This window comes from Canis lupus, chromosome 15, assembly GCF_003254725.2.
Source record: "Canis lupus dingo isolate Sandy chromosome 15, ASM325472v2, whole genome shotgun sequence".
In the NCBI taxonomy this organism is placed as follows: Eukaryota; Metazoa; Chordata; class Mammalia; order Carnivora; family Canidae; genus Canis; species Canis lupus.
This window is the reverse complement of record NC_064257.1, coordinates 32,953,675-32,976,859: the sequence shown is the minus strand read 5'-3', so window position 1 is coordinate 32,976,859 and position 23,185 is coordinate 32,953,675. Positions and strand designations below refer to the sequence as shown.

General features: G+C 39.1%; 1 long non-coding RNA gene across 3 annotated transcripts; it reads right to left on the bottom strand.

The window, feature by feature from the left end:
* Positions 1-3,732: 3,732 nt before the first annotated feature.
* On the bottom strand, positions 3,733-15,757 carry LOC112654566 (uncharacterized). Of its 3 annotated transcripts, none has more exons than XR_004805268.2 (5): positions 15,284-15,757; positions 14,189-14,310; positions 12,123-12,172; positions 11,593-11,720; positions 3,733-4,022 (listed from the first exon to the last, which is right to left on the bottom strand). It is a non-coding gene; the product is annotated as an uncharacterized LOC112654566 (long non-coding RNA). The 3 variants fall into 3 exon arrangements; XR_004805270.1 differs by having other exon boundaries at positions 11,593-11,649; XR_003133112.2 differs by lacking the exon at positions 11,593-11,720.
* Positions 15,758-23,185: the final 7,428 nt, after the last annotated feature.

The following is a 23,185-nucleotide window of genomic DNA, read 5'->3' as shown; positions in this document are numbered from 1 at the left end:
AATAAATAAATAAATAAAAAAGACAGGAAGAAGAAAATTCAAGTAATGAAAGAAGAAATTCCAATGTCATAAAAGATATTAGCAGATATTTCAAGACAGAAAATGCAAAGCACTGGTCCCATTGGCTCAAGGCAGTCTGTGTGAGTGAGATTCAACTTCAGCTGATGACATCCAGAGAACTGGCAACAATGTTTCAGAAATGCTGATAAAATACTCAACTCTCTTTTAGCAAGAGCACAGCAGGCAAGAAGGGCAGATCCTCCAGCCATACTTGGCATTGGTCAGGCCCTTATTAGCGTAATGCAATCAATGTGGGGTTCCACCCTTTAAAATGCATATGAAGAAACTAAGAGGCACTACCAAAATGATTACAGAGAAAATCAAACCGACTGGGGAAGATTAAGGGGATCGTATTTATTTAGTCTAGAGAGGAAAAAGCTAAATAGTGAATAGTTATTTTCAATTATACGAGTATTTGAAAAAAATGATTATCCTAAGGAAAGCTAGGTTACTCTATCTATATGATAGACAATAAACGAAGAGAAATATGGTTAAATTGCGCCAAGAGACTTTAATTAACATCAAGCCTTGCAAAACTTCAGGGCAGGCTAACAAAGAAACAAAGGAACCTCTGTCTTTGTATAACTTTCTGAGCAATTTAAACAACCGCCTATCTTGTGGCTTAGTTATAGAATGGCAGGTGGCTGGGTCCTTGATTAGAATTATAGGTTTTTAGAATCTCAGAACTGAAAAATAGACTCGGTAGATTAAAGTTTCTCATTTGCATGTTTTGTAGATTTCTGTTGCCACCCACTCACCAATAGCATATACAAAGAAAAGTATAGGATATGAAGCCTTGAAGGTTAGAGCTTTATCGTGGTTGAGTGACTGGAGCCTTTCAAAGCATCTGCTCAAATAATGTGAACAGATCTTAGTTATCTCGTATGAAAAAAACAAACTGTAAATTAGGGCTGGGTAAGACTTTCATACTAAAGGTTTCAGGTTTTTTTTGTTTTTGTGGGTTTTTGTTTTTTGTATTTAGTTTACAGATGAAAACTAGTCTTTTACTCAAGAAAAATGCATCCAGTTACATGCACCCATCAATGGCCCCCAAGTCCCCAGCTACAGTGGCCAAGATGGAGGCAGTATGATGTAGTGATTAAAAGCATAGCAGTTATATTATATTTATATCTATATTGAGCTATTCCCTTTTCACTTACTAGCCTTATAATCCTGGGAATGTTAAGTAACTTCTCCGCTTCTGTTTCCTTATTTCTAAAATGGGAATAACTTGAACTCTTCATGCAATTTTTTAATGAACATTAATTAAAAGGAAATGAAAAAATTCTTAAGTAAATGGTTTGCTGGATAGTAGATGTTATAGAACAGCGTTTTTCCAGTTTCAAGTTGTGATCCACTGTAAGAATTTGGTAGTAAAATGGATTCAATGGATAATAATGGATGTTACAAAAAATGAAAAAGTAAAAAATATTAATTGCACTTAGTAATTATAAGCATTGCTTTGAATAATTTTTTTTTCTGGTGTACGTATGTTTGCTGTGTGAGTATTGTGGAAAATTTGTGTACTAGTAGTGATAGATATATAACATTTCTTATTGCAGATCATGGTCAGAAGATTGTAGTCATTATTGGTTTTTGTTTCTGTTGTTTTAAATTTTATACCTTTGTTTTATTTTTCTAGTGCTTTTGGTGGGACCATGATACACATACATCCATACCTCAACACGGTCTAGTTTGAAATAACATGACACCACTTAGTATATAAAGCAACAATATTTATGTTGCCTACATACAATGTACCTATGTTAGTACACCTCCCACAGCAATATACCTCCATCTACCCTCTCTAGCCTTGGGTGCCATGATCCTCATGTATTTTTACTTCTACACATGTTACAAACCTTATAACATACTGCCATCATTTTTGCTTTAAATGGTCAACTTTCTACCAAATAAATTTTAAAAAGGGGTTAAAAAAAAAACCCCTTTCCATATTTATTATATCTGGTGCACTTCAGTGTTTCCTGTAGAACTGGGCTTCTATCCTCCCCTAAAGTTCCTCCCTCAACCTAAGCAACCTCCTTTGGCATCTTCTGAAGTGTGAATCTGTTGGCAATAATCTCTCTCAATTTTGACAATCTGAAAACATCTCTATATCCTCCCCACAATTACAGGGTATTGTTGGAGGTTACAAAACTTCAGACCAACAATCCTGTTTCTCAACACCTCAAAGATGTTGTTCCATTGCCACTGGTCTACTCAGCCTTTGATGAAAAGTCGTCGTTTCTCTGTGCAATGTTTCCTCTTCACTTGTTGCATATAAGAGTTTCTCTTTATTCTTGATTTTCAGCAATTTGGCCATGATGTCCCCCACCCCAGTATTGTTTGGTTTGTGTTTTTTCTGCTTGAGATTCATTGAGTTTCTGGGATCCTGGAGTGGATATTTCTAATCAAATTTGAAAATTACTCAGCCATTAGTTTTTCAAACATATTCTCTTTTGTCTCCCTCTGAGATTTCAATTGCATGTCTAGTAAAGACCGTTTGACTTTATCTCTTAGGATACTCTCTGTTCTTTTTTCTCTCAATCTTTTTCCTCCCTGAGACTCAGATTGGAAAATCTCTACCAATTTATCTTTAATTTTACTAATGCTTTCTTCTAAAGTATACAATCCTCTTGTGTTAGTTTGGATACACTAAGAAGTAGATGCAAAGATAGGATTAGACTTCCAAAGATGTATTGGGGAAATGTCTGTGAATGATAAAAAATGAGGGAGTAGGAGCAGCAGAGAGAACCTTCAGACCATGATCAAAATTTGATGCCTGTGGAGAAGAGGAGATGTGAAAGGAAGAAGGATTATACAGGAAATTTAGACTTTTGCAACAGAAGTACACAAGTTTTTCCAGGCTGATGGGAATCACTCGACCTAAAGTCACCCATTGGAGAAGTCCAACAATTTACAGAAAAGGATGTACATTAATACACCTGTCATGCCATTGGCTGGGAGCAGCCTATTGGGAGCATGGCTTTGGTATGAATCGCATGATAGATCCAGAAAAACAGTAGCTAGGCTCTTAGTCAATTTTGCTCCCCATGGCAGGAAATTTGAACAATAGGCATTCGTGATTAATATATTGCTGTTAAGCCCATTTTTAAAGAATTTTAGATATTGTGTTTTTAGTTCTATAATTTTTTTCATTTGGTTCTTTTTTACTGTTTCTATTTCTGTCCTAGAAAATTCCATTTCTTCATCCATTACATCTATCTTTTCCTGTAAATTCTTTTATATACTTACATTAGTTATTTTCAAATCCTTTTCTGGTAATTCCAACAGTTTGATCATTTGCTGGTCTTATTCTTTAGACTATATTTTCTCTTCAATATGATCACATTTTCCTGTTTTGTTTTGTTTTGTTTTGTTTTTGCAAGTCTTGTAAATTTTAAATTTGTTTTCTGGATATCGTGTATAGAAGTACATTATTTTTATTTTGTTCAAAATCCAGAAAGCGTACGTTCCTTCTTCTGTATTTTGGTTAGAATGGAGAACTAATAATTCATCTGTCTTTTAAGGGGGTGTTGAGCTGGTGCTAGATTGCAGCTTTTGCTAGATTGAAATCAACTCTGATTAACCATATTCCCAATTTCCTTCACAGACTTTTTGACCTTGTCACTATTTGAGCTGGAGAAGATCCGTCTATAGTTTTACCTTTGAATCAAAATCTGAAGGATCCCTGGAATTTGAGCATTATGAGAATGTGAGAGACTATGTCATTATGTTCTTTTTTTTTTTTCAGTCTCTCCTCCACTGTTTCTTTCTCACTCTAATTTGGAAGTCCAGACAAGGAGAGCACCATCAGGCTGAGTGATTTATTTTTTATCTAGGGCTCTATCAGATTCTAGTCCCTCCTTCTGGGCTTCATTGTTGAATAACATCTGGCTGTGTGTTGTCCTCTTTGAGAATCCTTTACAAAATCCTTTAGAGCAGGAGTCAGTAAACTTTTTCTGTAAAGAACCAGAAAATAATTTAATTTTTGTGGACCAGTCTCTGTCATTAATATTCAATGCAGCCAGTGTAGCATGAAAGCTTCTTGGTCATTCTTACCTTCTTGCAAGTTGTAAGGTCACTACATAAATAGGGTATAAAGGAATAAACATGGCTGTGTTCCCACAAAATTTAATTTACCAAAACAGATAGTAGTTTTCTGACATGTCTTCTAGATTATTAGTAGACCTAAATAATTATGCTTATTAAATTGTAAAGTGATTAATTGTTCCTCTGGGCTACTTTGAACATAGTTACTGTGTGATGTACTCTTTTCCGAGCCTATATATTCGGCACACAATAATTCTTTGCAGAATAAATAAAAGAAAGAAAATGTGAGATGATTATGGAAGAGAGAAGCAAGTGAGAAAACAGTATTTGATAAATAATGCTAGCCTCTGTAACATACCCTCCCTTGCCCCCACTGCCAAATCTCAGTGTCTTGACACAACAAAAATTTATTTCTTTGTAGTTTATGTGGTTCAATGTAGGATGGCTCTATATCATCATTCAGGGACACCAGTCTTTCCATCTAATGGCTTCACCAGCCTACTATAGGTCCTCAGAGTCTTCTCCATTTAGTCAGGGAAAGAAAGCAAGAATCATGAATGGAAGGTTCTGATATCTTGGGACTGGAAATGGCACCCATCTCTTTCATCTATGTTCTGTTGTCAAGATCTTAGTCACAGGCACTGCCCTAGGGTGACAAAAGAAGGCTGAAAAATGTATTCCAACTCCGTGCCTGGAAAGAAGAGGGAATTATTGCTATTGGGGAGCACTAGTAGTCTAGTTTGGGTTACATTAAAAGAAGGCAATGAGGGGATAGAGCAGTTTAGATGAGAAAGCAATCAAAATGACACTTCCCAGAGGGAGGAAACAGCATTTTCAGTGATGGCATACAAGTTAATTTTCTCAGTAGAAGCTTGCAGTGCTTGTAAGTGCTATCATTTGCAAATGCATAAACCATCTTAGATAAATATAATTGTGTGCCAATGTAGGAAAAATCTTCACAAAACTGTGATTGGCCACACTCCAAGATACACTAGCACACGGTGACAGATATATGGGAATTTACCTGTCCTTGGTCTGGGAGAGGTTACAGGCATTAAGTTTAGTTATTTTAAAGCCCAGGGTACAATTATCAATCTCTGAAAACAATTTTATCCTAATTTAATCTTAATTACATTGAGTCTCTTTCTCAGTAGCTGCAATTATGTCTTTCCAAATAATCCCACTGGATATTTCTCATAGTTACAGAGAGTGCTTCCTTATCAGAGTTGGTGGGAAATAGTGGTAGGAGTGGGAAGGCAGAGATCTTCATATAAGAAAGCACTTTATAAAGTACTGCATGAATGAAAGGCATTGATAATGCAATGATGTGTGGTCATAATATTATTATCATCATCACTTCAGTTTATTTATTGCAGTTGAATTGCTTATGGACTTGAAATACCAGTAATGATACCTGCCTAAAGGAGATTAGCCCATGAGACTTTTTTTTAAAGTAGGGATTATAGACAAGCTATTTCCTGGTGATGAGAAAGAAAGAAAGAAAGAAAGAAAGAAAGAAAGAAAGAAAGAAGAAAGAAAGAAAGAAAAAGAAAGAAAGAAAGAAAGAAAGAAAGAAAGAAAGAAGAAAGAAGAAAAGAAAGAAAGAAAAGAAAGAAGAAAGAAAGAAAGGAAAGAAAGAAGGAAAAAAAGAAGAAAGAAAGAAAGGAGAAAGAAAGAAAAATAGAGGAAAAAAAAAGGATTGTGGGTTCCTTTCAAAATTGCACTTCCTTTAAAAATCTGATTTCAAAGTGGACTTTCCAGGGCAGTAGATAATGTGGAGATACTGCCATTTAGCATTCATTTCTAGGCCTGAAGTCCTGTTGTCCCTATAGTGGTTTATGGCACAAATGAAAAATATCTGGAGTTAGGTTCAGGCTCTTGAGCTGAGACAGCTTAAAGAAATCCACGGAGGAGGTTGGAAGAAAACATTGCCCTTTCATTTACAAAAGGATGAGGCATCTCCACTGAAGCCGCAGTTCCTTAAATAGGCCCTCGATTTTATCCCTGACAGCTCCGGAAGTACCCAGGACTGCTCTCCCTCGGGGTCTCCAGGAAGGTCGCCAGCGCTTCACCCTTGCTGTCATGACTGTAGCTTCCTTGGCAGAGTGTACAAGCCTTCTTACTGCCATGGAGCATGGGTATATTTGGCTCAGTAACTATGCTTAGAAGTTGGGTGGAAGAAGTTGTCATGACAAGCTTCTGTTCTGCCTTTTCCCCAAGGATGTGAATTATATTGGTTGACACTGAAGAATGACTAGAATGCAGATGTAGTAGGGGTGAGTGCAGCCTATAAATTCATTTTCATATTTGCCATATATTCCTTTTATATATTCAAGGAATTTGTATGTGCAGGGAAGAATGTAAAATTTACCAGTATAAAGAGTTAGAATGATATATGTACTGTAAACTAATGATTGTGCTAACCAAGAAAGGAAACATCACCATTAAGTAGGTAGCTGAGATTTTATTTCACTTTGGAAAGTTGAAATTCATGGGAAGAATTAAGGGATGTGTGTTTTACGTTACTGGGCTTTCAGAAATGCAGCAGCTGTCAATAGGTGATTGTCATAGTAATAATTTTAGTTAATATTGATTGAATGTTCATCATGTGCCAAGCAATGTTCCAACAACTCTGTAATGTAAGGGAGTATGGTTTCCATTTTATAGATGAGGAAACTGAGGCATAGAGAATTTATGGATCTTGTCTAGGTCCACAAAGTAAGCTTAGAGCCACAATTCAATCTTAGCTAGCCTGACTCCACATCCCCACCCAATAACCTTTCCTACATTCTATTGCCCACTAACAATGAGTTCACTTTTCTGTGCCCCTTTTCTTTTTCCAGATTTTTCAGGGTGTAGTTATAAGAGAAAGAGGACATCATCCTTTCTCATTTGATGCCCACAGTTTTTCTCTCCTGGCAGCAGCCATAGCTCCAGGTGGAAAAGGCAACCTACTCATTGAGGAAGTTCTAACCTCTACAGTCCGGGCTCCCTGGAAGAGGTAAGAAGGCTCTAGGACAATGAGAAAGTAGAAATGAGGGGTCTTCTGCTCTCTTCCAAGTGCCTCAAAGGGCTGCAGCACAGATTAGCTGGAATGGTTGTCATGGAGTAGGTTGAAAAAACTTTTTTACTGAGAATAATTAGACACAAATAATTTCCCCTCTCCACTATCCTCAGATATATACATTCACATACACAGAGGTGCATGTGTGCACACACACACACGGTACATGATTGAAATTTTATATTTCAAGCATTAATAAATTGAGATTTGTAGGCATTGTGGCTTGAAAAGAGCAGCTGAAAATCATTACAGCTCAAATGTTTCTGCCCCTTTTGCACAAGGAACAACAGAAGTAATAGTCTAAAATATATGGCAGGAACAATTTCAGCTTTGGCTTCAAATCACCTTACAGAAAAAATTTAGAGAGATACCTATGGAAGTGTAAACTATATAATGTTGGTTATTCAAGTCAAAAAAACCAATGTTCAAGTAGTGTACCAGATTGTGTTCATATTGATGAAATCAGTCTCCTCTTGTAGTAGAAATTGGAAGGTCATGAGCTTATTCCAATGTTCTTGCCATGGCTAATCCAATTTTCTTTAAATATTTTAAAGAATCTGATTAATATTCTTTGCAAGTGATATTGATTGGTAACAGACCATTGCCCTTGAAAAACAAATTATATTTATTTTTTAATAGGAGGAAATAACCAGGAGCTGAGTCTGAAGAAACGTGGGGGATTTAAAAAAAAAAAAAAAAAAAAAGTGATAAGGCTGTGGTGAAACCCAGGGTGTGGTTATAATAGTAAGATTAAATTTAATTGTGTAAAGTCATTGCTGTGAAGGTAATTCCAAAAACAAAAAAAAAAAACAAAACAAAAAACAAATACTACGACAACAAAAATTGCACAGATGTGTGGCAGCCTTGAGTTTGTGGTGTCTGGATCTGAGTAACAGAAGTCTGCTTGATCTGACAACAGTCTTTTATACGTTTGAATTCACTTGAGGGTGTTTACAAGACTCAGTTTCATATTTTACGGTCGCATGATACATACGTATAAAACATACATATATGTATATATGTATTTGAGTAATGATTGCAGTATCATATAAATTTAATAATAGAAAAATTAATGTTTCAGCATTATCTGACAAGAAGAAAAGTAAGATTTGGTCAGCATTTCTGGTTTAGAGATAATTTTACTGTAAAGCCATGTCTTCATCTTTTGTACCTCATATATAATTCTTCATCTTTAAGGAATATTCAAAATAGGTTAGAGTAATGCAAGGTTACTCTCAGCAGAAAATTTATGGACTTCTTTTGGGAACTTGATATATGACTAGCAGGTGTTTTATTTCTTTTATAGCATTGAGGGGAAAATGAACATACTTGAAACTTCCTTAGTAGGACTTCATTTTTATTATTGCCAGGTTTAAAAATTCCAAAGGGATATTCTCTAGTTCTGAATCCTAATAGAAAGCTTCATATTTCATGCTTGTTACTCTTAGGTTCAGTTTTGGGAACCAGTGTTGGTTTCCCAGTGACATGGCAGAGAAGAAAGCCCTGGGCTAAAAGTTTACAGATTTGGGCAAAGTCTTTTCTCTATGTTCATTATCACTAGATTTGTGATTGTGTTGGACAAGTTAGCCTGTCTCTCTTGGCCTTCATAATGGCAGGGTTAAAATGAATGGAATGAACAAGATGTCTAAAAGTTCCCTTTCAGGTTCTCACCTTCTATAACTTGGTTTCTCTATAGTCACAAATTGGATATTTTGTGGTTTTGATGGCACAGATATCCGAAGACACGGGCTTACTTGGCTCTGGCATTTTAAAGAAAGGAGCCAGATCAGCAAATCCATTTTGTCTTCCTTCAAAGTTTGAGCTGGAGTAGGGAATGACCTACCCAAGCACTAACACAATCATCATTCTTATGGTGAGGCAAGTTAACAACTAGCTTGCCTGTTTCTTGGTTGACATACCCAGAAATTATCATCATTACATGCTTCATGTATTGCTTAATTGATGGACTGTAGTATTTTTGGAGTGGTGAATTTTGCAATACTCCCTTTCTTTTGATGGTTTTAAACCATAGAGTCATTATGGAAAATCAACTCTCTTCCGTATGTATACATAATTAGCATTGAATTCTCATGCAGATCAATCTGATTATAACTATTCTACATTGAACTAGAGCAATTCAGAACAAAGAGCAGTTCATCATTTTCATGGTCACGAAATTGTAAACCGTTTACATTTTTTGTTGGGTCACAAAAATATTGTATATAAAGCCCTTTTAGAAGTCCCTCAGTTCCTAACTCGGCATCCAGAGCTCTTTTCACTGTATCACAAGGCTACAAAAATAAAGCAAAATATTTGCTGACAGTAACTCAATATACTCCTCAGATTACCAGAAAACCTTTGCAAATTCAAACACCATGGCACATAAATTGAACTGCTCCTACTCCTGGTTTAAAATATGTTTCAGGGACTGAACACTGAGGCATCTAAATTGCGTATCCCTGCTCAGCTTCCAGAAAGTGACTTGAGTGATTTAATGGTAAGTTCAGCTTTGTGCACCTTCTATTGAATATTTTAAAAACTCAGCACATTTAGAGGAAGGGCAATATTGCTTGACAATAGGGAGTCATAATTGGTAATGTGCACCACAGTTGAAATTCAGAAATACTGGTGTATGTGTGTGAGTGTGTGCGTGTGCATGCGTGCGTATTTAGGGGAACTGACCTTGAGCTAGAAAGCTCATGGCAAAAAGGCTCTTCAGTAAGATGATCCTTACTTTAAAAGTACAAGTTCTACATCAAGACAGGATTTATGATCCTAGCACTTACTCAAGAAGCTGTTCATGGTTGGACAAGCCAAGGGAAATGGGAATACACTTTAGTATACTTAAAAGAAAGTGTCAAACCCCTTCAAATATCAAGTAGTTTTTGGAAGGTTTTTCAAACTTTAGAGGTTTAGGGTTAAACAAGTTCTTTTAATATTTTAGAGTTGTGGACTAAACTCTTAGAAGAGTATATTTATTTTTTGCTTCCAATAGTGAACATCTTTATATATCTATTTATATTTAGTTTCCTTGCATCTTCCAAAGATGGCCAAGAGTAGATTTGGGGTAAAGACAAGGAAGAAAGACAGAGAAGGGAAAATGGAACAGGAATGGGAGGAAGGGGAAGAAGAAGGAATATTATGCAAGAACTTAGCCAATTTGTACAAACTCTTTTTGTCTTGAATGAATTTCTTTTATACTTCTCTATTAAAAAAAGATGTTACAATGAGCTCTGACTACTCTTGCTTTGGTATAAATCAGCAGATAAATCTCTTTTTACCCTCACTGACTTTCTTTCTTTTTTTTTTTAAGATTTTATTTATTTATTCATCAGAGACACACACAGAGAGAGAGAGAGAGAGAGAGAGAGGCAGAGACACAGGCAGAGGGAGAAGCAGGCTCCACGCAGGAAGCCTGATGTGGGATTCTATACCGGGTCTCCCGGCTCAGGTCCTAGGCTGAAGGCGGCGCTAAACCGCTGAGCCACCCAGGCTGCTCATACCCCCACTGATTTTCTTAAGCAAGAAAGGAAATCTCTGTTTGGTTGATAGTAATATATTTTTTTAATAGTAATCTCTTATTGCAAATTTTCCTCCATCTCTACGATGGCATCCTCTTGGCAGTTCCAGCAGAGCTATGAGGCAAGGTGGCTTCCATATCTTTGAAGTCTGTGAGTACAAAAGTTAGTCCACTGGCTTTACTGGTTGAGAATTCCACTTCCTCATGACTGTATTTGTGCCTTCCTGAAGCCATGCGCTTGGATAATGCTGATGGATGACTCACCCAAGTGGGAATGACCATTTTTTTCATTAGTCAAAAAGCTCCAAATTTGAGTCAAATGATATATAATTTTTGTGGAGGAAAGCGTATCCATCATCTCTTGCTGGGTTACGCCACGATAATAAATGACCCTCAAATTTCAGTTCCTTACAAGAATAAAAACTAATATTTCGCTCATGTTCCATGTTGGTTAAGGTCACCTATGGCTCCATCCCTCCTCCTCTTCACTTTGGCATCTGTGTTGCTAGAAAATTCCCAACTGAGGATATGATGAGCCTTGTGTCAGAGGGAAAATGTATTGGAACCTCACATGGCTCTCAATGCTTCTACACCTGTCACTCTCACTGCCATGTCACTTGCCAGAGGAAATCACATGGCCAAATCTAATAGGAATGTAAAATTGTCCCAAAGCAGACACAGTGACTATTTTGCAAAATAATAAAATCTATCAGAAGGAGTGTGAGACAAAACTGTTTAGAGTCTGAGCAAGACTTGTGGGGAAAATCTTTTGTTGGCACCCAGGGTGCCAAATGTATTTCAAAAAATAGCTATCATAAGAGACCTTTAAACTATGACCATAGGACGAGGTGCCCCAGAAAGCTTTCCTAAATTAGCCCAGAAGTCTCCTACTCACCAGCTTTCTTAAGGAGAGTCCCCTTCCACTGTCCTTAATCCATCAGTGAGCTGTTTTCTTTGTGGCAATATAAAATAATTATGAAAATATGTCTTACTGCTTGCTTCTCTTATTGGATTAGAAGGTATCTAAGAGCACAATAAATGTCATTGCTTAACTGTAAAGTTCCTAAAAAATCACAGCAAATCCTAACTTGGATATTATGTTCATTTCTCAGAATGAGAAAATAATTTGGTTCCAAGATCCTTTATCACTTATTTTTTTCTTTTTCAAGATACAGAGCAAAGCAGGCACTATTCATCCATCCATCTATCCAACAAATATTGAATGCCCATTCTAGTCCATCCACTAAGTCAGGTATTGAATTGTGATACCAGATGCTCAGTTTTTGCCCTTGTGAATCTTACGTTTTAGTGGGAATGACCCAGACAAATCAAATAACCACAAAAACGTAATTATAAACTGTGATAAACATTAGGAGCAAAACAGTAAAAGCATAATTTAAGAATATATATAGAGGACTAACTTACTTGGTGTCTTTATGAAGTCTTCTCTGAGGCAATTACAATTGAGCTGAGATCTGGAAGAAAAGTAGCAGTTAACTATATAAAATGAAGACAAAAAATTCAAAGAAGCTGCAAAGGCATGTGCAAAGGCCCTGAGGTGGGAGGAAGGGAAGAAAAACCAGTTGTGAGGGAGTATAAAAAGCAAAAAAGCACACAATGTGAAGCAAGTGGGGCCAGTTTACTCAGTGTCTTTTATGTCTTTTTAGTCTTTATTCACTGAAAGGTCTTTAGAAAGGACATACCAAAATCTGAGTTTTTAGGTGTCACTCTGGTTGGCATGTGAAGTAGATTGGAGAGTGGCAGATGAGTGGATGAAATCTTTTGCAGTAACAGCGATAGAAATTTCTGCTCAGTGCAAAACTAGCCCCTAAAAATTGAATGGCATACTACTGACATTCTGGATTTTTAGTTCCAATAAATATTTTTTTAAAAAAATTAGACTCTGGGACACCTCAGTGGTTGAGCATCTGCATTGGGCTCAGGGTGTGATCCCGGGGTCCTGGGATTGAGTTTCACATCAGGCTCCCCATGGGGATAAAATTAATAAAAAAAAATTAGACCCCAATTTAGCAGAACTAAAATCTAATTTAAGTTAGCTCATGGTTCATGATTTACAACACTGTTCAAAATATACCTCTGAGCTGAATAATCTCAACTATACCACAAGTGTAGGCCTATGACCCTCTAGGATTTCAGTGGAGGGGCTTCAGGGCATTCACAGAGCTTCCGAAATTCCATAAAAATTAGGTATGTTATTCTTACATGTTTTTCTAGGGAGAAGGTCTATCAATTTTATCAAATTCGTGACCCCCAAATGATTAAGAAATACTGATTCACCTTACCACTTGACCAACGCATAGTTACACTATCCTGGGAAATATGTCTTGAATTGGTGGGAAAGGTTAGTTGGCCAGCAAAGGTTTGATTCTCCAGGACAGAGGGGCTGCTGGGAAGTGGCTGCCTAGCCAGAGACTGTGTACCCCTGTTCCCTGGGATCCCTCAGTGGGGAGGGAGGGATGTGACCACTTCTGACTGATAGGATGTATGTAGACATTTTACATGACACTTGTGTGTGAAGTTGGGTATGTATCTGACATACCTTTCCCATTATTTCTCCACCTTCTCTAGTAACCATGGAGGTCACGTTTTGAAACTGACAGCATCACAAGATGGAAGAATCTTTGACTGCTGAGTCACAGAGTCAGCCAGGAGGGCTGTCCAACTCTGAACACCTGCATTGGATTTTTGTGATTAAGAAATAAATTTGTATTGTCTTATGCAATAGAGATTTAAGGTTATTTGTTACAGCAGTTAATCCACTCTGGCATAAAAAAAAATAACATCTCACACAGGAAAGACACCGTAATATGGGTGTGTTGGCTGGAAAAAAGTCCTCTTTAGAGTTCTTCCTGGAATAAAGAAACAACACTGTCCATAGTTACTTCATGTCTTTTTTTGCAATATGTAAATTACTCTAAATTCCAATTTCTGGTAACCTAGGTCTTAGCTGTCATAGATAGCTAATGTAAATGGCTTTAGCCACATGAGAACAGTTTTAATAAAGTAAAAGAGGCATGTTTTTAGTGGGTAGAGATATTCACTCATTCATTCATTTCACAAATATTTGTTTATTGAGTTTCTTTAATATATTTTAAAATGTACCTGGGATTTTGTTTTGATCAAGTTTGGTAAGATAACAGACACAGAGATAAGTGTTTCTGAAAAAAGCTTTTTGTTTACAATTCACAAGAAGATAAAGACATGTTAAGCCATGTGGAGCCACACGGAGACCTACCAGAGTTGGTTGGGGGGGTGGGTAGAAGGAAGGAGGGGAAAGCATGAGCAACTGGGTTTATTTTGGTTTTCACAGAAAGAAATGGGCAGGGCAGGTGAATGAGATGAAATGAGCTCCTGAGCAGGTTTAGGATTAGTTTGAATAATTTTGACAGGCTATAGGGCTGGTCTCTAGTTGTCTAATAACTGGCCTTGGGGTGACTAAGAGCACAGGATCATGTCCCAGACCACAGTACCTGATAAAAGGAGGTGGTTGACAGTATGGACTCATGATTGGTCGGTTTGCATAAGAGAGCTGTGCTTGCAGGCAAAGTGTTTAGTATCTCCAGGAATTAGCGAATCCGGAGGAGTAGTTCCTCTTCAGTCCACAAGGTCCCCAAATGTCAAAGCATCACAAAAAATAAGAAATTAAAAAATGATTAATACACACTGCACCAGACATATTTTAAAAAATAAGGCACCAGGGTCTATGTAAATAAAATTAAATAATTACAAGGACACGGACTTACTAACATTTAATAGACACAATTAGTGTCTCATTACACCATAGAAGTCGCTTTGACCACTGCACATTTCTACCAAAATTATTCACTTAAATATATTCGGAGTTGTTCAAGCTTAAAATAAAATCATAGGTATTTCAAATTACTAAAAGAAGGTCCTTGAAGAATTGTCTAAGTACTTTAGGGTTTAAAGTAGACTTTACATAGATAGATACACGAACATGAAAAGTGTACAGAGTTTCCATTAGTTCTGGAAGGTAAATGCAATTCTCCCTTAACAAATAATTCAAGTTCTCACCCAAGTCCCCGCTCCACACCTCCTCCTGCCCCAAGAATGGCGTTCTAGAACATAGCCCCGTGCCTAGAACTCATCAGGGGTTCCTCGTTGCCTATCGCCAACATTTTCAAACTTCAATCATTTATAGACCACCTTCCTTCTCAACTTTTGTGTTTTTTTGCGTGTATTAGTATTAGTTTTTTGTATGTATTAGTATTAGTATTAGTATTTTTCTACAGACCAGCTCATCCTGGTACTATGTTAGGCCTCGTCGTAAGCAGTTGTTGTATCTGAATAATTGTGGATTTTTTTCTGATTTGTATACAATAAACATAAAGCTTCTGAAAACCTTTAAAGCGTTGCTTGTGCACCATCTCAGGACACACTGGTAACTGCCAGGGGTGCTAGTGCCAGCCTGGGGGGAGGGCCCAGCTGGGAGGCTGGTTCAGTCCTCCGAGCACATTTTGCAAAGCTCCTCATCATCGAGCCCCTGACTCTCCCTTTTCTACCATTCTTGTCAGTTGCTGGGCATTGTGGTAGCAACGACTGACCTTAATTTCCTGCCAAGGACCTTTTGTTTCCACGACGCCCTGAACACGGTCTATGCCTTTAACACTGCTCTCCCCCACCCCAGATGCGCCATCAGGCTGCCTCTAAAAATCCCCTAGAGCTCTGTGCAAAGGTTTCTCTCCAGCCTCTGCCTCCTACTCAGGCCTCAACCCTGGGCTGCCTCCAGCTCCTGCTTCTCCACCGCTGGGTTTTGCCTAAAGGACACTATGTGGGTATTTTTTCCACTAGGTTTAATTCTGCCTTTCTCCCTGAATGCTGCCTTTGGGGGTTCCTTGGTGTCAAACTCTGAACCCATAAGCCAGTTCTATCCCATCCCACTCAGTTTTTCCTCCTGGGTTCTCAGAACCCCAATCAGAATAAGACATCGCAGACTTGTCCAGGTCCCCAGGAGGAGGACAAAGCTTTTTCCGTGGCTGTTCCCTTTGCCCGTAATGCTGTTCCTCCTCTCCTCCGTCTCCTGGTTATGCACCTACTTAGCTCACAGAACTCATTTCTGACATCACCACTTCCTAAATGCCTTCGATGCCCTCCCTGGGCAGTGTTCTTTTTTCCCTGTGGTGCTGTCACTTAAAACTCTCTGTAATTGCTATGATTGTCAGTCTGGGTACCTGTTTCTTCTATATATTTGAGGACATACAAGGCAGGGAATATAGTTTAGTTATCTTTAATTCTCCAGGACTTAACACAATGCTCAGTACACAGACAGTGTTTAAAGGGTGTCTACTGAATACATGAATAAATTAATAAACTGGAAATATATTAATATGTACTTTGGAACAGAGTTTTGAAATTTAGCTCCTGGCTAGGACATCAGAATGGGAAGAGAAGTGTTCTTACAATAAAATAATGTCAGAAATACTTGTCATTAAGCTTCCCTCCCATCCCCCTCTCCTGACCCTCCAAGCCCCGACTCCCAGCCCCATTCCTGAGCAGAGGAGACCCATGGGACAGTGAGAACTTTTACTTATAAGTTGGAGCAGGAAGTGGTCTCTGACCCAGGGGTGAAATGTCATGTTCACGCCCAGTCCCCAGAGATCCATTAAACTAAGCCCTGTGAAGAATTTTGTTAGGACTAAATACGAGGAAAAACACTGAATATTTACACAGTACATTTTTCCCCAGTTTAAGCCGAAGAAGAAGAAGAAAAAAAAAAGTAGAAAGGGGGGAAAGCCAAAATTAAATAAGCCAGCTGGTTTAACTTCTCTTTTTACATATTTTCCATTGCAATCCTCTCTTAGTCATAAAATCTTTCTCAACCACTTTACTGCTTTTCATTTGGCTCAAGATTTTCAGTTTTTTCTATATTAAAAAAAATACAGAATCAAAGGTTGAATGGATTTGACTTTATTCTCTTTCCCTTCTCTTCTTCCCCCTTCCACTGAGACACACACACACACACACACACACACACACACACACACACACTCCAACTGTGCTTGGTTAAAACCAGTTTCTGATAGCTGCTACCCAGAAACAGGATCTCTGCTCTTTTTGAGAAACAAAGCACATCATTTCTGAGGTGAAGAAATATTAGATGTTACTCACACTCCATCCCTGAGTCTTCGCTCAAGCCCAGCTTCAGAAGAGCTGCTGAGCAACAATAGCTCCTAACAGAGCCAGTAAATAGACAAGGCCTAATTTTCTTGACCTTTTCCACCTCTGCTCCATCCTCAGAATAGTGTTTGGATTCTGGACTGTGAGGGGGAGGGAGAGGAGGATGAGAGGAGGCTCCTTTTTCACTTGGTCTTTCTCTGTCCTTAAAAATAAAAGAGAAGTGTTCATTGGGAAATTTTGCTTAGTAATTTTGTTCCTGGTCTTAAAAAAAAAAAAAAAAAAGTTACGTGCTGTGTGTGTGAGCGTGTGCGTGCATGTGTGTGTTTAGCAATTCCATTTGAAGAGGCTGGGTGATTTGCTCAGCGAGGAGACTCACTGGGATCATTCGGGCAGGTCACTCCACCTGGACAAGCTGGCCGATGAGGAGGGCTGTGGCCGGTGGTAGCAGCCGGGCATTTCCAAGTAGGTAAAAATCAGTTTCATAGACTCCCGTAGGAATCCGTAGGCTCTGTTCAGCTCTCAGACAAGGACCACCCAGTAATGCCTTTTGCCATGTGATAACAAGGCCTTTTCTTTCAACATAGAAAAAAGAACGTTCCCAACTCTTCTTCCCCGGTTGGGAACATTTAATCTTTATGGAGCTCAAATGAAACCCTGGCTTCCTGGCTGAGAACTGGATTCTGGAGACAGCAGTCACCCCAATCCTTGCCATACAAGCCTCCAACAGAGCAGCCTGAGGCAATGGACCCTTCTTTTTTTTTAAAGTCAGCGAATGAGAAGCAAATCAAAGCTGTGAGCTTTGCCTGTGAGGCTGCCCATGTGTGCGAAGCTCAAGCGAATCACTTCTCTCTCCCCTTCCTAACAAAAGACCCACTAATCCTGATTCCCTTAGGCACACATATATACACACACACAAAACCAAAGTGTAAAACCAGCCTAGGGGCTGGAAATAAAATGAAGGGGAGCAGCTCGCACATGCATGCCCCCCAAAACCCTCGCTAGCACCTCACCCTGAAACCCAATCGCCCTGCCTCCACGGGGGCTGAGGAGGGATTTCGTTTTGCTAAACTAAAGGCGGTGAAGTATATTTTTAACACATCAACCCAATGCGGGCCAAGCATGTGCATCTTGAAGCCAGTCCAAGCTTCATGCACCTGCTTCATGCACTCTCGGGACCCCTGCCCTCCGCTGCCACCTGCCCAGGCCCGGATTCGGAAGAGCAGCCCAGAGGGGTGAGCACCCCCCCCACCGCAGGTGAACCCCAGAAAGCACGGCCCTGCCCCACCCCCCCACTTTACCACCAAACACTTCCTTTCCCTTTGGAGGAGCCACTGCCCAAGCCAGCCTTGGTCATTTTATTTGCGTCTTCTGAAGTCTCTCCAACGGGAAGGGGGCAAGTGAGTGAGAGCACGCTGAAAGAGAGCAACGCGGATGGTGGAAGCAAAAGAACATTCGAGAAAGAAACCCCCATCCCCTGTTCATAGTGCTCGCCCCAGCCCGCGTGCTCCCGGCCTTCCCTAACTGAGCGCTTCCCCCAGGCTGCCCAGTGTGATCACACTTAATTCCAAGCAGCAAAGTCCATTTCAACCCATCTTTTCACACTAACAGGGTGAATCTGAGTAATAGGCGCACTGAGGCTGGTTTTTGAGTCAACAGCCCGGACGCGATGAATGTTGACTTGTTCAGAAGAGAATGTGTTTAATAATAGCTCAGAAGCAACCTTTTGCCAACCCTAGAATCTCCTCAGGAATCCTGTCAAGTGCAGCTCTTTGAATATGCTGGTCTGGAAGGATGGTGGTCTCTCCATGTACCCCTCTCAGGTCTAGTGCTTTCTCTCTCTCTCTCTCTCTCTCTCTCTCTCTCTCTCTCTCTCTCTCTCTCTCCCCCCTCACTGGAAAGTTTCTCCTCAGCAGCATAAACCCCATCAGAATCCCTGGCTTTTTTTTTCAGTTCCCCAGGACCTTGACTTGAGAGCCTAACTTGGTTTTCTTGGTCTTCCTAGCATCTGAATAACCCTTCTTGTGTTTCACTGGGCTTGCTTCCTCCTCCAGTTCTCTGAATCTGAATAATTTCCTGGAGATTGGTTTCTGGTTGTATCACAGGATGCGATCCCTGTGCCCAGTTGTAGCCTGACATCCCACAAGATGTCAGAGCTATCCCAGGTTTCATGTCAAGACCAAGCTAGAACAACTTCCAGAGAAACACAGGAGGCCGTCTTCTCTCAGGCCTCCTTAGGAGCTTCCTGGAGAACTTCTTACATCTTGTTGGCTAGATCTGTGTCCCATGGACATGCCTAAGGAGATGGAAGTGACCAGCATTGGCTTAGACTATTCAGGATCCACCTTCTTTGATCTGAAAACGACTTCTAGTGAAGCTCATGGCTGAGGGCAGGTAGGGAGATAACTGAATGAAAATTTGGTTAAGAAGGTCAAAGTGGGGAATAGAAGTTGAAAACCCAGTGTCTGTTACCCTGCTTGTCCTTTTCTCTCTTTGCGAACTCATGGGCTCTCAAGGTTTTAATTGTCTCTGTGTGGACTGGCAAGACTCCTCCTGATTCCTAGCTACACATTCCCATTCAATGCTATTACCTCTAATGGAACCATGCGGTTGAGATTTATCTTCCCCTTTCTCTTACCCACTATCCCCCAGTTCAGTCCTTCTTTTGATTTCCCTGATTCTGTTTAGGTAGGACCATTCTCTATATCATTAGGATTCTTCTTTATTACTTCAGTCCCCCCAGGCTATGTTAAATTAGTCTCCAAGTCCTATTGATTCTTCTTTTGGAGGCTTGTCCTCATCCCTTTATTTCCATGTACCTTAAACCAGCTCTTTACAAGTCCCTCTTCTTTCAGTGTCTTCCCACTTAAGCAGATTTCAAACAAATCTTCCAAAACAACGCTCCATCATATCATCCCTTTTCTAAGAAAGCCTTTATCCCTACTATCTAAGATTTAATAAAAACTCCTTAGGCTAATATTCAAAGTGAACTTCCTCAATCTGATTCCAACCTACCTTTGCAGATATTTCTCCTATTACTTCTACATATGAACCCTTAACTACTCACAAATTCCACAAACACATCTTGTACTTAGAGATGAAATTGGTTTGGCTTCGCAGTTTGCCCCTTGCCAGCCACAAATATTTGGACAGGTTACCTTGTTTTTAGAAGGCTTGGATTAATTATCTGTAAAATAATTTTATATGGGGCATAAATAAGAAAAAGAATATTCTTACGGTGTTTATTATTTAGGCATATTTAATAAGAATAATTAACTCTGTACTTCTCAAGTATAGTAGTCAGTGTGTTATTATCTATGGCTGCATAACAAATGATCACAAAAACTTAATGGCTGAAATAATATTTATCTTACAGTTTTTGTAGGTTAAGGACCTGGAGATGCCTTAGCTGGTGATTGGGGCTCAAGGTTTCACTCAAGTTGATGACTGGGACTGAGGTCTCATCTAAAGGCCCAACTGGGAAGGGAGGATCCACTTCCAAGTTCACTCATGTGGTGTTGGCAGACCTAGATCCCTCATCACATGAGATTCTATACAGGGATGCCTCATAACGTTAACAGTGGTGTTCTCCAGGGTCATTGACCCAAGAGAGAGCATGAGAGACGACACCTAAGATCAAAGCCACAATTTTTTTTGTAACCCATTCATTAGAAGTGAACCAGTAAATCCAGGCCATACTAGAAGGCAAGAGATAATATATCGGCATGAATACCAGTAGACAGGAATTAGCAGGGGCTATCTTAGAGGGTGTCTACCACAGTCAAGGACTCTTGGTTGACAGGGAGTGAACTCAAATTACTTTTAAAAATAAGACATGTATTTGAAGAACACTGAAGTATCTCATAGGATTGAAAGAGGAGATGTAGAAATAAAGGGTCCCAGGGACTGAGTATAGTACATATGTTATATCCTCTTGAACATTTTCTTCACATTAATTCTAGAACAACATAACCCCCTTGATTTTTCTCCTACTCACCTACATGGTTCTTCTAAGACTTCTTTGCTAATTTTCCTTTTTCCTGATTTTTAAATGTTGAAGGACCTCAGGGATTAGTCTTCGCCAAATTACTTTTTTTTTTTTTAAGATTTATTTATTTGAGAAAGAAAGAGAATATGTGATATAGGGGCAGAGGTTAGGGAGAGAGAAATTCAAGCAGACTCTGCACTGAGTGCACAGAACCCAAAGTGGGGCTTGATCCCACAACCCATGACCTGAGCTGAAACCAAGGGTCAGCATTCAATCAGCTGTGCCACTTAGGCACCCCCAAATTACCTGTATTCTCTATCTAAACCTAGTCCCTATAAAATGTCTTATAGCCTCATGTTTTAAATGACATTTATACATTAACTAATTCCTTTACTAGTTAAGATAATACTGGCCACTGTAACAAATTCTGAAATATGCTCTGATTAAGCATAATGACACTTATTTGTAGCTAACAGGAAGTCCAAACTGGATTTCTTGATCAGTTGACAACATTCTTCAAAGTGGCCTCCTTCCTTTTGTGGTTCTACTGTCTTCAACGTATAGCTTCCAAGGTTATCGCATTTGTTTGTAACAAGCTGAGAAAAGATGAAAAAGTATGAATGATCAGGCACAAGAGATTTCTGTGGATTTTGCCTTCTATGGCATCCATCATGCTCATTCATATGTACTGGCTAGAATTCAGTTGTATGATTAAATTAAATTGTAAGGGTGGTTGGAAATTTTAGTCCAGATGTGAACCCAGCAAGAAAAACACATACATTTGGGAATGAGTCCCTAATCACACTCATAAATTTTTACCTTTTATCTCTTGCCTCGCCTTTCTCTCTCCTTTCAACTCCTGGCTTACTTATGTACTCGCCCAGTTGTCATCTGCCCAGGTAACATCCCACAAGCAGCATGACCAGAAAGGACAAGCAATTTCTCTTTTGGAATTTCAACTCAAACATCCCAGGGGAAGAGTTTTACTGGCCCTGATTGGGTCATCTGACCACCTACTTGGATCTATCACCATGGCCAGAAAAAAATGGATGTTCTGATTGGCCTTGCCCACTCTGTGACATAGAGATTGAAACTCACCAAAGAATCAGAGATGGCCACTGGAAGAACTTTTCTAAGTTGGGCAGATGCCATGATATGTGCCTTTTTCATGAATTCTGATGCTGATGTAAAGCACAGAAGTTGAGGTGAGGCATTGGACTTTAACTCATCAAGATCATTGGGCTTGTGTGACATCAAATAGTGAATGCTGTGTCATAAATTCTTTTCATTCATTCATTCATTTATTTATTCATTCATATCTTCATGCAGTGTTTATTAAGGCTCTGATACATAGAAGGCCCTGTCTGAGATGCAGAAATCCTTTTAATTGTGGGGAACATGGTAAGCCCTCAGAAACTACAACTGAATCACTGTCATATTCTTTCTTGTGACTCAGAAATTCCTTTTTTCTGGGCAAGAAATTGTCCAGCTTGACTTCACCTTAGCCTCATGACTCAGTCTAATCTGTGCCATCACCAGAATAATAATTTTATTATTCTTAGATTCCATTATTGGGAAAGAGAAAGATTCTTGTCAATATGAGAATTAAAATAAAACCATGTATTATTTACTGGCTCTTTATCAATGAAGATTGATGAGGATAATCTTATTTCAAGCCTACTTCTTCTAAAAGAGTGATGAAGAAGCCACACTTATAATTGTTTGAAATACTATCTACTATATCTCCACATTGCCAACACCTCCAAAGGAGGTGTACTAGGAGGTGGTTGGGTTAGGACTCTGGATCTCAAATTGGTTACAGATTGATCCCCCTTCTCCATTTTCCTTTCAGCTCCAGGTGTTGAACTGATCAGATAAAGCATTCACATTCTTCTCTCCAATGATACTTTAAGGGTGTGGTTCTCAAAGTAAGGTTCCCTGGGCCAAAAATAGCAGCATTACCTGTAATGCTGTAAGAATTTGCATTACCTGTAAACCTATGGTAATGCAAATTCTTTGACCCTACCTCAGACTTACCTTCGACCCTAACTCAGAGACTCTGGGTGGGGTTAAGGCTCAGCAGATTGTGTTTTAACAAGTCTTCCCCACCCTACCTGCCACTGCTCCCCACATATACCCCAGGTGACAGGATGTTAGGTAAAGCTTTAAAACCACTGACTTTTCTGTTCCACAAAAGTGATTTTTCTGATGATGAATAAAATGGAAAATTTATCTTTTCTCGGCTCTACATTTCTGATATTTTCTTCAAGAATTACAGTGATAGTAATTCAACTGATATCCTATTTTTAATTATGACTCTCTTCCTATATGAAGAGTGAAGAAA